At 38.4% G+C, this 13,086-nt stretch overlaps 1 protein-coding gene across 9 annotated transcripts in view; it reads right to left on the reverse strand.

Annotated features, from left to right (window-relative positions):
* The window catches only part of LOC122572712 (collagen alpha-1(XVIII) chain), a 344,291-nt gene that overhangs the window by 185,406 nt on the left and 145,799 nt on the right, over positions 1-13,086 (reverse strand). Inside the window, exon 1 of one of the 9 annotated variants that reach the window (XM_043738052.1) lies at positions 9,194-9,847. The exons of the other annotated variants lie outside the window; for them this stretch is intronic. The gene's annotated coding sequence lies outside the window, so the exon portion shown is untranslated. Of the gene's footprint in view, positions 1-9,193; positions 9,848-13,086 lie in introns of those variants that run through there. 9 annotated transcript variants of the gene reach the window in all.

The following is a 13,086-nucleotide window of genomic DNA, read 5'->3' on the forward strand; positions in this document are numbered from 1 at the left end:
CTTTATTGAAAACGTGGCAAAAATCGCGACGTAAATACAAATATACGAACGTGATTTTGACAGTAGAGTTTTGAAACAATTGCGAATGAACATCATATTAATGGATAAAAGTATCGATAAGAGTAACTGAAGTTTGTTATTCAAACGATATTACGTAGCGTTGTCACGCGTATTAAATGATACGATCTAAGCGGTTTGTTAAATTTTTTCACAGATCTCGCGTTTTCGTATGCATGATAGGCGGACACGTAATCAAGGCATATTTAAATACAGGATCGAACACGTACAGTGATAAAAACTTCTTTTCTCTCTTTTCAGAAAACGAAGCTACCTATAAAAAAAGAAAGTGTTCTATACTATCAACTCGTGTTTGTACTAGAAATCACTTCGTATTTGCATTAATAAGCTGCTTCGTGAATTTTAAAAAGCAACGAATGTATCGCAAGTATAGTTTCACGTGCTGCAAACTATTCAATATAGAGGCTCGATAAAGTTACTAATTTAAGTATAAGTTAATAAAATACATTTGCTCTGGAAAGTGCATAGTGCAAGTTCAACGGCGAGCAAAAGAAAAAGGAAGTTTGTCAAGGTATGCAATATTATTTTTTATTGAAATTTTATGTTTGTACTTGCACGATTTGCTTTGAGAGAAGAAAATTCCTGGAATCAATTTATAAATGTAAAGAAAGAATAAAGTCGCTAACCAAATCGACTTATTTTTCTATCTCGCATGGAACGTATCGAGCGGTCGATATTAATTCAGAGTAGATGTTTCACGCTGAATATTTGTATCTCTTGAAATATCAGAAACACTTCTCCTTTTTCGTTCTTTCTTTAAGAATCATATTACAGTCGTCGGAATATAGAAAAATTGATAGGAGAAAGAATGCGGTATATAAACGTTCGCATCGTGAAGCAAGTATGATGGTACTCGGTCTGTTCAATCGCTTGTAAGCGTATGCATGGAGGAGTTAAAAATATTTCTAGTGCCTGCGGATTAAAATGTTAAAAGTAAAAGGTTTCTAGAATGCTTGAGAACGTTAAAGTTTTCAAGAGATACAGAGTATCTCAGCCTTCAACGGAATATTAAGTATTCCAACAATTATTGCTACTGGACTGCGGATGTTGGTGCATTTATGTGAAATTGAAAGCTGCAAAAATACGCAGAATGCAGATAATACCCAAAAACATATAAAATATCCAAAGTACAGTATTCGATGTGTGACAGAATAAAACTACGCTTACGTTTCGCTTCTTTAATTGGGTTCGTGAAAACATGAATTTAGCTAGAGAAGTGATGGAGGAAACTTGAGTGTCATCCAAAGAGGCAACAGATCCTCGTGAGTGAGAGGTTCCAGGAACACGTTCGCCGACAGAATATGGAGGATCGGAAACGAGGTTGTTCGATACACGAAACACGTGTGTACGGAAGTTCTCGTTTCGCGGTGGAAGTAAAGGGAAAACGAGAGGAACTCGCGTCCACGCGATCCGCGAAATAAGAAGCAACGAGGTACTCGACTGTGGACGCGGAATAACGAAATAAAAGATTTGGCGATACGTGAGCGTACGGATCAGAATATAGCCGTATATACATACGTACACTTTCTCGTTCACCGATCTTCCCTATTCTTTCACCGTCCTGACGTGTTTGGCATCTTCCTGGCAATAGTTTCGAATCGCCTGGCCACGATATTCTCGTTCTCCTTCGTGGGAGATTATTTTCTTCGGTTATCCGGTATAGACAGAAGAACTTAGCGAGGATAGGTTTTCCATATTTTCACGGGCGATTCCATAAATTTTTCATGAGCGATTGGGGAGTTGAAATGGTAAACGATGCGAGTACCAAAAGATAGAAAACGATTTCCACAGGGTAGGATGTAGATTCCATGAGGAATATACTGGAAAATGTATTAATGGTAAAATAATTGAGGAGCTTCCTGCAGAAAGAACCTATGATATAAAATAGTGGATTGAGTAAATTGTGTTGAAAGTTTTGGTTTTAATTCGTCGAGAGCAATTACATTTTTGTATTTATAAAGCAATAAAAGGTTTCATAATAATTCAACTATTTGATTAGAAAATACATTTGATACCTTTACGTTTATTATTAAAATTGAACTTTAAACTCAATTTTGTTCCATTTCTATCGATTTCAGATTTACGTAAAATCTATTTTTTTTTTACGTTGGAGTCTAAATATTGTAAATATATATATAACAATATTTTTATACGTACCGCTTCAGTATATTAGTATATTATAAGTATATAAATTAGTATATATTTAATATTACTTGTGAGAATAGCGCGTTGATTACGAACCTATGAAGACAAAATATTGGCGATGAAATCTGGCTGATCCTTGTCGATGGGGCAAATATTATTTTAATTCTATTCGGCTTGAATAAATAAAACACTCGAATAAAAATGAATCCTTTAATAGAAGCAAAAGATTACCACCTACCTTGCGAAACTTCAACACAAGCTCGCCAAGTATTTTATCCGACTTTGTCTTTGAGCCGCTTAGAACTCTTTAATCTTTAACTTCGAACTACGTTAAAAATACAAATATTCTCTACTATTTCAAAATATATTACGCAATATAAGCATATCGACTAGACTATTACATCAAAATTCTATTTAAAATATATCCGAAACGTTTTACACCGTTTAAAAAAAAAAATCTACGTACGTAAAATATACGTACATTTTACTTCCTCCTAAAATATTATACATACGTACTTATGTTTACGTAACTTCCATTTAAATTCAGATTTATGGAAATTTTTCTAAGTTCTGTCCAAATTTATATTTTTTTTTTACGAGCAGAACTCTTTAGCTCTAACAACAAAGATTCTTTAAAAAATCGCAGGAAAAGCTCTGCTGAGATTTATGTTCCCGTATTAAATCAATATTTTTTATGTTTCCAACTACTCATCTTTTGATTTATTACTTTTCAATACTGTTAAAAGTATGATTTGTATCGTTTCTACCATCCTGTATCTTTGTCATGTTTTCGTAACACAAATAAAAACAGAGGTGTAAAAAAAAAATATATTTTTAAATCACGGTAAACAAAACTTCAGTCGCCTATTAAAAGAACCCGATCTCTCTAAAAATTAAAATTCCCTGTTGACGCCTGTTTCATTCGATTTAGCTTGCTTTTAAATACTTCAAACGTTTTAATGTCGGCCCATTTTCCATATATCATGGATAGTGGAAACGGTTGCCGGAATTTTGTTCCAATCGATCTAGAACGCATAGAGAGGATCGATTACTGCAAACATATCGAGTGTCGGTTATACGTATTCGTATTCCTACCAGTCAGCTTAATCGAGATATTAAACAAATTTTTAGCTTACCATAGTTTAATTACGCCTGAAAGTCGAAATTATTCTAATTTAACGTTAATTGTGCCTGAGTCCTGTTTTAGCTTCGAGAAGAGTCGCTCTGATAACGAACGAGTTAAAAATGTTTCTACATTCTTTTAATTCGAAGACAAGTAATTTAGTACTAATTTAAAAAAGTTAAGAACAGAATATTGTAGTATCGTGGACAAATGGCTTAAGAAATATCGGGTGAACAGCAATAATAGATGTCGCGAGAAAAGCTAAGTGCCGATAGGCCCATCAATGTGTCGTCGTCCCTTCAGTCGAATAGTTACGCGGAAAAAAGGCCTATGTGATCATGGCCACGAACGGTTGCGGAACACGTACGTGGTGGGACTATGAGAAAAGACAAAGGGATGCTTAAGGGAGAAAAACGAATTAACAGTCAATGTGAGTTGAGAAGTCAGAGAGTGTCGTCAGCATTGTAAGAGAGCGTGGTCCGCGTGAAAGAAAGCGTCGGATTCATGGTGACGAGAGTTGTAAATTAACTATTTAATTGTCTTAGTTATAGCACATTACCGTATTTAGTTCACCGTATTTAGATGGTTCAAATAACCATCGTTTAATCTGTTAAATCTGTTAAAAAATAATAAGAAATCGAGAATATCAATTATAATATTACAACACATTTTCCTGTAAAATTCGTGTGAATTATGTTTGTATCTCTAATTACGTTACTCTTTCTAAACTCGATCCATTTTATCGTCTTCGCCGATACCACAGACGAAACAGCAAAATTGAGCGATCAATACAAAATATCGGTATGCGTTACAAGCTACTGTTTTAGATGCCTATTTTCTCTCTTTCGCATGAAACGCGAAATCATTTTACACGTTGCTCTGGATCGCATCTGAAAAATTCGAAAAATCTGTAACATATTCGACGTATGTAGATACGTATCTCTGAGTAACGTTTCCGATCGAGAACAAAATATAAAAGAAGTATTACCCATTATTTTAGCGTCTTCCTCCGAATAAGGTAAATAAAGCATAGAATCGAATGTTTTCGATAGCGCGGCGTCTCTTCGACCATTCGGATACGTTTCGTTTCAATGGTCAAAGGCGTTCCTGTAATTTCCCTCGCAGAATAAACGGAACGATTTGATCGATGAGCTTGGCCCAGAGGAAGCAACAACATTCCATTCATCCTAAATATCTTCTTACACATCGGATCGACGGGGGTTGCAGGTTTTATCGAAGCAATTAAAATTCCTGCCAGACTCGGCACGCGCGTTCTCTCTCCCTTTGCAAACTCTTGCAGTTTCACCCCTCAAATAGCTACACTATTCTCTACCGGTATACAATGGTAATGCAACGATACCCGCTGTTATATTACGATTAACATTCTCTCTCTGTGTCTATTTAATCAAATTTCTAAGTGAACCCAACTTTACCAGACTACGGGCTTTGCTGGAAATGGCTCTACCGTGATTTATTCTCAAATTTTTGCTTTCTAAACGGTAGCAGCTGTTCTTTCTAGTATTTTCCCATAGCAACGAATATTATACTACTTATTTACCTTTGTCAATTTTTTCACTTTTATATTTCATTATTATCGTCTTTTTCTTTCTTCAATAGAAATGGCTCCATAGTTATTCGTTCGAAAATTTTTGCTTTCAAGGGGCAATATATCTTTTCCATTATTTCCTTGTTATTGTTTTCACTTGTTTACGTTTCCTTCTGGTCTTCGAACAATTAGTATAAAATATGCACTAACGGAATTCTTCTTGTGACCTGATCGATCGACGAACATAAGTGGCCTGTTCTCAATAAATCGCGCCAGTTGGAAAATTCCAATCGGTGTTACGAACATCGTCCCGCTTTTCTCGACGCGGATATGTGGAACGGCGCATAATAAAGCCTACAAGCTTATCAGTAGGGTACACCGAGCTGCCAATAAATAGCAAACAAATTCAATTAAGCGAACAATGAAAAACACTGTAAAACTATCCGATATTGGGGCACGTACGATGCACGTAGTACGTTTTGTACGTCGTTTTTTTCCCAACGCTACGGGTTTTTATTGCGAGGAAAGAATTTTCGCCGGCTCGACGACGTGTTCAGCTCGAAATAAAGCTATTCAGGGTAAAGTGTGTCGTCGAGGACCGCAAAAGGTTAACCTTAAAGTAGTCACCTGACGTCGCACTGCTATCGCTATTTTCGCGCGCGAGCGCACGCGCACACATACACACATACACGCATACGAAACACAAGCGTATAGATGCTTTTCTATGTGTGTGTACACACGTCCTTCTTCAAAGAACGACGTAACGAGCACGGAGTACGTCACTTTCATTCTCGATTCCTGTGGAATGTAGTCCGCGAAACGAGAGGAAACCGCTACGAAACAGCGAATGTAAACGCTCACTTCACGATTTTCCATTGATTTCAGGGACACACGATTTACCAGCAAACTCGCTCAATGCGATATTTTTCCTTTATTTCGAAAACTTTTATTGGAAAATAATTCTCGTTTTAAATAGGTTGTTTTTCTTATATATAGAGAATAGCGTAATAAACAGATATCCCGGATTTTTCCGCGATATCATAGCAGCATGTTTTACGAATGAAAAGTTTTCCTTACGAGTAAATACAGTTTTTTTTTTTTAGAAGTGAAGCGTAAAAATGCCGTGTAAACGTGGATGGATGCTTTCTTTGTTAAATGCTGCAAGCAAAACATGAAGTAACAATGGACTAGTTTTTGGTTCGATAAAATGATTAATCGAATGTTATTTTTTACGATAAGCTGCATAAATTCATAGAAAAATAGCAATTACAAACGGTATTTTTTCAAATTTATCTGAATATTCGCGAGTATTCGCATACACGTGATATCTGTTTCTAATAAATAGATTTACGAGTATAAGATCTTTGTTGAAATCTCGTTCATGTGAATAACGTGAAATTGGAACTACATAAAAAATGGAGGTGATGGGTTTGACTTCTAAGATGTTGAACCGTCTCATAAATGCATAAAAATCAGCATTCCAGCTGTTCCATAATTCTGCGAACATTAATTAAAAAAATAATTTCCCACTATTACCGTGCCACTGCCACGAAACCTTCTCATTCGTTAATAACGTAATAAACGATCTATAAAAAGGTTGACATCCATCTGGAACAATGGGCTAGCCGAAGAAAGTTTCATCGAGTGACAAACGAGAAAGCATCCCTAAATTTCTATGGAGCCTTTCTTTTCGCGAACGAAAACCCGTCATCGTGCTAATTATTCCTCGAAGGGATATTTTGTGCGAGATGCAAGGCTACTTCGATGGACCAATTACGAATTAGCTCGTTAATCCGAATCGAAAGAGCTTTAATGCCACCGGATTATTAGTTGGAAGCCGGGGCAATCGATGATTCGCGGCGACGTATCGAAAGCATCGCTACTTACGCGGTAGCCCTCGCTTCGAAACTTCCGGCGAGTTCATTAACGTGAGTAGACAGCATCCAAATGCCGAGGCATAATTAGTCATTGAGAACAGATTGGCGGCCAAGCAGGGAAAATCCTGACGATCATGAGAGACTTCGACTATCGCTTACCGGAGACACCTCGTTTTCGTAATTAGCCACGTTCTAATGACGTACCTCTAATCATTGCACGTTCAGTTGCATCTATAGTTCTCACGCTGAATGATCATCGACGTAGTTCTGTATCGTTGCTTTCGAGTTTCGTTTATTTCGTAGATACTGTTCGATCAGTTCGTTATTTTTTCAGGGTTTGGTTCACAACGGTTGATTATTTGATTATCTGTGTTTGACATTACTTTATTTGTCATTTTTCCTTGCCCTCTGTGAATGTTTTAGATAAAAGACAGCGCTGTATAATAACGCCTATACTTTTCATTTTAATTATCGATTTCGAGGTTTTCATAAATCACGTTCGGTTTGCGCGTATAATTCACGGCCGTTTAATCGTTTGACCGATTATTCGTACATTGGACGTATTATCTCGTGAAACATTCCATTCAAGGTTTGTTCCAATTACTTCAATGAAGTGATAGTGATCAGTTACTTTTGAATATTGCTAGTTTTAACATTGCTCTTCCTTTTCTAGGAGAAAGGGCAATTTCATTATTACCAGTGCAAGTTTCATGAAATTCTGAGTATGTTCTGTATTTGTACGAGGACATTGTTAACTACGTGGTAAGGTTCGGTATTAGTCATTTGGTTTATACGCTTCGCCACGTGATAAATTTTTACACAGCAAATTTCCTTTCATACACGTTTTAAAAATATCTGCACTGCGAGTACGTATAGGATTAAAATTTATGAGCCATAAGATCTTTTCTAAAGACGACATATCACCGAGGATTACATTTCACAAAACGAATGTAATACTTTGTTCACAAGCTTGGATAAATATTTATCATCGAACTGCGGACGTATGTACAAATTCATATTTTCCTAAATACAATTAAAGAAATAAAATTTAAACGACTTGTAGCGACTGTTAAGCTCTGCGTATTTTATACAGTTTACAATAATAGGGTATAACTGAAATTTTTCATAATTTATTTATCACGAAACAAATTACCGTAATTAGTACTGTTCAATACAATAAACTGTCAAGATTTAACAACGCAATAAACTACCAGCAGTTTAAAAATTCCGTCCACTTTTAATTGGAACAATTAAAACAAGAAAAGAGGAATCGAAGTCTGGAGGTCCTTAAACTGAGAATTATTGCCATTTGAAAGTTCCAGGCAACTCCACGAACACCCGACGATATAACTTTGTATTTCGGGAAATACGTCACCCTTATCCAGAAGAAAGAGAGATCCTTAACGTTCGTAACTCGGTTCTTTATCACTTCTTGATACTTTCAAACCGAATTCCGTTCGAACATCTGTCACGTGCTTCGATTTCCGCCGCGAATCAATGTCTTTTCTCGTAATATTTCCGTCGATCGACCACTTTAAGCGGGAAACCAGGAGTGTTCCTCTTATTCTCTCGTATTCTCTTATTCACGCAACACAGTCCTTCAAAAATTCCTACGAATTTCTAGATCGAAACGTCTGTAATTCCTTAAATCACATTTCACAAGCGAATCTGGCGAATCGAAAACTATTAATTTCGAGACTTTTGCATGGAATGGAATGACGTGGACGAATTCATCGTCGAACAAGGTTAAATTGCCGTTGGCGGGGATTTAAGCGGTAAACCGTGGAAAATTATACCTTGGTATGGCTAATCTGACCTAAAACTCGACAACATTCAAATCGGTGGAAACTGTAATCTCGAGCAATAACAGTTTGGAATTTCTACAAGTCCTGGCCCCTTCCTACTGTGTTTCGCACAGTTTAATAACACTCGTGTCAATCCGGTTCCTTCGTTTCGCTTGCCACTCGACCTCCAATAACGTTACGAGTTTAACAAACAAAAAAGAAAGGACGCGAAGGAAATAGGAAGAAGCGAGTCTTCTTCCTGCGTTTCGTTTAAACTTCTGTCCCACGTTCGACGAATCAAAAAGCACGGGAGAAAACCAGGAAGAAAGAGATACACGTATCGAAAGAGACGGAGAGGAGTCGTCGTTTTACTCCGTTTCTTTCTTCAATCTCCGGCCATCCTCTTTGTTTCTTTGGCTAACAGAATCACCATCCTTCACCGCATCCAACCACCGGAGACACACTAACGATAGAAGAGGATTCAACGAGCGCTAGCTCGATCGAGAGCAAAGAAAAAGAGCGTCGATCGCTTGAAAGTCCCAATCCACCGAGGCCATCAGCCTCGAATCCCCATCGAAGCGTTTCTCACGCGAGTTAACCCAACACCGTGTCACGTATCGTGCATCGGTTTGTTACTTACACCTGCTGGTTTGTCGTCGATCCGCTTCGTATCCTCCGCGATCATCACCATCAGATTATCATCACATCCGTATTATCAGGTTCGATCGTGATGCGTAGCAAATAGGACACGCGACAAAACACGCAAACCTTGTCAGCGAGGATCACGAAAAGGATCCCAACGAGGATCACAATTTACTGCAGTCGGCACGTTAATAATAACGAGACGAGGTACAGCGAGGTTGCACGAGGAAAGGAATAGGAGACTTCACGGGAACACGATTCGATTTCGATGCACGCGTTCGTTCCGAGGAACAGAGTGTGATCGCTGATCCCGTTATGTTTGCCAGGGTTTTTTTCCTTCGCCTCCTGCGGGCGCAGCAGCGCGTTCGCGCGCGTATCAAACCGATCCGAATCCGCGGTCGAAATTGCCGCCGGCCTAGGTCAGCCGGTCGCGTCGGGACGCCTCTCATAAACAGAGAGGGCCGGCATTCGAGCGCGCCCGCCGCGGCTCTCGCACGGATCGCTGCTCGTCGTCGTGGATCCTCCGCGTACGTGGCGGCCAGTGAGCCAGCGATCAAAGAGACGCGACCGAGCCACCGCGAAAGATAGATTCAATGGAGGCGCGTCGCGACGCGGCGCCGCGCGGCGGCAGGTGGCGCGGAGACGCCGAGAGGACTCGGGGGGCGGCGCGGGCTCCGACGCCGCTCGAACGAACGGACACACTGACGACGCCTCGAGTTTTCGCCTGGAGAACGATGCTGCCGCCTCGTGGCGCTCCTTCCAACGAAACTGAGCGCGGTTCCGCGACGTCCGCCGAGAATCTACCCCCACAGTCGCGTCCGCGACGCCGACGCCGAGTGGGGCGGCTGCGTCGCGACCCTCTCCAACCCCCTCCTGCTTCTCTGCCCCTCGATCCTCGGTCCAGACGGACGCTGCGTACCAGCGAATCCTCTCTTTGCCCTCTGGACACGATTCCACGAGACATTTTCAGGTATTGCACCTACTGCGATATGTGTAGACAGAAGATTTGAGGGGTGATTGAATTTTTGCGTGATTTTTGACAGGAAACGAGGAATTTATGGTTGATGTTCGGATTGATATTCGCGCGGAGAGGTGGGCTTTTTGTGGAAGATGGTTGGTTTTAATAGGTAGATGGTGATGGTTGGTTTAGTGTATTCGTGGTACAGTGGTTTAACGAAATTGTGTTTGCTGATTGAGTGTGGTTAAAGAGATTGGCATTGATAATGAGTCGATCGGCTCATTCAGTAAGTTTTTAAGTTGTAGTCTTGCTTGGAGCGCGATTTTGCCCAGTGTTTCGGTAGTCCGTTTCGTATCATTTCGCTCTTCTCCTCGCCATGTTTGTATATTCTTTTATCGTCAGAAGTGCCCCAGGTGAATATTTTCGCGATTATGGTTATTATATAAGTATTAAAAATCTGACAGATTGTCAAACTTATATCAGCTGTTTCTTTAACTTTGTTAAAAATTTGTATGAATGTGATTATGAGAAATTAAGTTAAAAAGTGACTGGCCGTCAAGTGCGTGCCAGTTGTTTTTCTAATTTTGTTAAGAAATATTATATGGATATTTTTATATTTAAAAACTAATTAAGTATTTATATGTTCTCATAATGTGAATGTCCCACGTTATGTGCGAAAGAAACATGAATTTGTTTTCAATGAAATAAATTGTGACATAAGCTCTTAATTAAAAATCTTTGTTAACTTAAAAACTTCATTATTCAAGATGTATATTCTACCTGATGCATGCGATGATAGATACGACAAAATAGAATTGGGGATGGTTTGAACGAATACGTAGATACATGCAGAGACACAAGTAGAAGTTGATCGTTTATAGTCAGACGCACCATCATACTACAGGGATTTGTACATCGCTGTACTTTTTCATAGATGCATCACGCGTTTTGTGTTTTAAGTCGAAGTTATTCGACTTAATAGGTGTATTATAAATATGCGCAAACGGATGAAAACATTTAAATCACGCTTCTATTATTTTTTATTGTGAAAGTACAAAATTTTCTTTTCTACTTCTTACTGACTAACATTTTATTATGCAACAAATAAACATAATACGTTTATTAAAACGTTTCTTAAAAAAAACAGATATTATTAATTACAATTTTCTATTTATTTATTTTATGTTTTTCAATACTTCTTTGTATCAAATAACATTTTTATCACTTTCGTTTTTAATTTAACATCACACGTTTATCACCGATATTTGAACGCTATTCATTTTATTTTATTCGTTTGATTATAATATTTATTAATTCGACCCGTTCAACGTATTTGTAAGCTGTTCATTTCGTTAAAGTTTTTACTGTCCTACCTCTGACAACTGGTGCCTCCACTTGTTTCATGAGGCTGTCTCTAAATGCCTTTGGTTAATAAGTCCTAAACAAGCGTAATTCTTTAGCTTTTTATATTTCAAGAAGAAAATGTTGCGCGTGATGTAGCACATTAGCTATGGCACTGACGTTGACACCAAGGTTAAATTGCGAGCAAACTCTGCCGCCTCTCATATATATTTAACCTCCCTCGTCTATCTTTTCCCTTCATTGCCACTCGGTTCTTTTCTGTCTGTAGTATAAACCACTCCCAGAATACACACAGACGTAAAACAATGACTCGTTAAAACTTCCACCCATTCCGTCAAATTTTCCTTGACACATAACAATACTAAGCACTTTATATATCTCCCTTCCTTATTTCTTTCCCATCGCTAACAGCGATATAATTGATTCCATTATTACATTTTAGTCTAAAATTCACGTAAATTCACATTTGTTTTATTTAACCCTTGATTACCATTGCTACGTGCAATCTAAACTTCATGATATACAAGTCACGTTTGTTCTTTGACCACGTAAAATTCAATGTGTAATTCAACGTTAGATAAACTTATGTGAAAACAGTGGAGATTACGCCAAACAAATCTTACGGTTGTACTACTTAAATTCTTCGAACATGAGAATTCTACGTACCTTTCTTCGATAGATGAAAGGTCATAAACCTCAGACATAGTTTGAAAAACTCGGCGTTTTACACCGGATAAATCGATTTGACGTAAAATGATTTAAAACGGGGGAAAAAGATAAATTATCAAGTTTTCTAAAAATAATTATCGCCATCGTGACAGAAAATGGAAGTCTCGTCCTCCTATTTTAAAAAAAGATCAAATAAACGAAATTTCAGCTGTCGCAACGAGTGACGGCAGTTTAACTGATTATATTGATTAAAGGAAACAAACTTCGCCTCGGACAATTTAATTAAATTACCGCTGTCCTGCTTTTTTCTCGATTCGATCAATCAACCGAATGCTTTCGTTGTTCACGAACGCGATGACAAAAATTGGAATCGGAGAAATAATTATATTCGTCATCATGGATTTAATATAGTATCTCGGTGACTTATTTCTCTCGGCCACGATACGCTGAGCGGAACAAGAAAACGAAACGACGGTAAAGAATACAATAAAAGTGGTCATCGGATAACAAATTACCAAGAAATAGGATACATCGTGAAATTTTGGGAAAGACGAGAGACGTTGTATCACATTGAACGCGACACTCATTTCAACATGCGCTAATGAAATTACCATTGCTGTCATTCTGGCGATCACGGAATTTAATACGAGAGTTAAACGTTAACCGGGCCATTAATTCGCCAGTTTCACAAGGCTATTGATTTTCCTTGGATCGAACAACGAACGCGTTATAGTTTGCCGGTTTGTCCGATACCATGGCCGGCGACAGAAACGACGAATAATCTACTGGACGTGGTTACGAAAGCAGAAAATTGGCCCGATTGAAATCTATTCTAGCGTCTTATCGATCGCCGCAATTGCATTAACCGTCCAATTATCGAGCTCGATCTCGGCTAACAATCA

The sequence above is a fragment of the Bombus pyrosoma genome, linkage group LG11 (assembly GCF_014825855.1).
Source record: "Bombus pyrosoma isolate SC7728 linkage group LG11, ASM1482585v1, whole genome shotgun sequence".
Lineage (NCBI taxonomy): Eukaryota > Metazoa > Arthropoda > Insecta > Hymenoptera > Apidae > Bombus > Bombus pyrosoma.